The following is a 1898-nucleotide window of genomic DNA, read 5'->3' as shown; positions in this document are numbered from 1 at the left end:
AATACAGAAATGTGTTCAAATCTCTGGTCCTCAAATGAAAGGTTTTATCTCTTTGGCAACTCCTGGTGAGTGAGGAACATCCAGTGGAAAAAAAGCTACGCTTTTTAGCTGTGAAAAAGGAGTACAAAACAAAACCTGAAATATCAGAAAATGGAGACAAATGATGTAGGTTTCCAACAAGAAGTTGTGTTTTTCCTTAGCAAATATGATAAAAAGATGAATAAATAACAGAAATGACAGCTGAGTCTTATGCATTCTTTAGCAGCTGATGCCAGGATTTCAGCTGCTTTCCAATAATGGACCAAACCACAGGCCAGGAGCAGCATTTCAGCTCTCTCACCACAATTGTGTAACAATTGTTCTTGACGTTAGAAATCGTGCTGTTCATTGATGTATTGCGACAGTTTAATGCTGAACATGAACATCTTTGGCAAGTGTGGACCAAAATGTTCTCGTTGCCATTTTGCTGCATGTGTTTGACCGTTTCTAAAGGTGCTCTCCAACTGTACCGTCACTGCAGGGATAACAGCAGTAGTTTGCATTGGAGCCGTATCTGCGTCCTGAAGTGATTGTTTCGATTGTTTCAAATTAAATTAAGGTCGGGTCAAAGTCCTGATAAATTAAAATAGTAGAATGCACTGTGGGTCCTAGTCCCCCCCACACATGCAGAGACACCCCCACACATACACCCTGAAATAAAGAGTAAGAAAACAAAGGCCTGTCAGATTGCTCAATCTGTGTTGAATAAGGTGAACATATTTCATCAAATCCAGCGTCCAGCTAAGTGAGGGGGTCTGGAGGAGGAAGAAAAAGGAGGAGGTGTGTGGTGAGTGCACCTCTGCTCTGTTTTCCTGAGAAGTTAATATATTGTATCGCAAAACCCAACTTGATCCTCTACAGCATGTATTTCTGCTCTAAGCTGTGTCTTTCCCAAACCAACACCAGAAACCTGCTTAAGAAATACACATCATTTACACACACGCTCATGCAAACCATTCAGTTTTCCTTTGGCGTCTGTTTCTTTCTATTAATAAGAGGCCAGATGGAGTTTTAATTTTAGCGTGCAAGCAAACAGTAATTTCTTTCTAATTAAATCCAGATCCCACAAGGATTTCATTTCTCTGACAAATTTGTTTCAGTTATGTTTTCCAATCTATGGCTTTTACAGCTATGCTAAGTAAGATATCAAAGTGCATGTGAGTGTCTCGATATTTTTACAGTATTTTGTGGAAAAATAAACTGCACACATGTAGAGAAAGACAACGGAATACTGAGGTTTACTGTAGTGCTATTTAAATTTGATCATTAGTGCATTAATGTGGTGATGTAATTCTATTAGTTTTATATTCCATTGGTTGTTTTCTCTTTCAGGCCTGCAGGGCTGCACAAAGAAATCTTTGTGTTATTAATGTAGAAGAGAAGCTGGGATAGTTTTACAATGCTGTCTGCTTTATCTGTTGAAATCCCCGCTGCCAGCAGGATCCAGCGGGTGATTTTCATATTTTTCACTAAAAACCTTCCTAATGTTTCTACCAGTTTAGCTAAATATATTTCTGAACAGGCTTTTAGATACATTTTTGAAGTACATCATAACAATTAACTTTATTAATCTGGAGAAATTTCCCTCGGCATTTAACCCATCACCTTGGGGAGCAGTGGGCTGCCATTGTGTGGCTCCTGTGGAGCATTGTGAGGTTAAGGGTCTTGCTCATGGACCCAGAGTGCAGGCTGTGGGGATCGAACCAGGTACTTGTATGGGAGAATTATCCTGCCATAATGCAAGAGCACATAATTTCAATTTGAGAAAAGAATTTCATCTTCTTGCACTCAAAACTTATAATGCTCACACTCAAAACATGCTCTCTCTCAAATCTTTTCTCTTCTCTCTCAAATCTTTT

The sequence above is a fragment of the Cyprinodon variegatus genome, unplaced genomic scaffold, assembly GCF_000732505.1.
Source record: "Cyprinodon variegatus isolate N-32 unplaced genomic scaffold, C_variegatus-1.0 Scaffold461, whole genome shotgun sequence".
NCBI lineage: Eukaryota > Metazoa > Chordata > Actinopteri > Cyprinodontiformes > Cyprinodontidae > Cyprinodon > Cyprinodon variegatus.
This window is presented reverse-complemented; position numbering follows the sequence as displayed.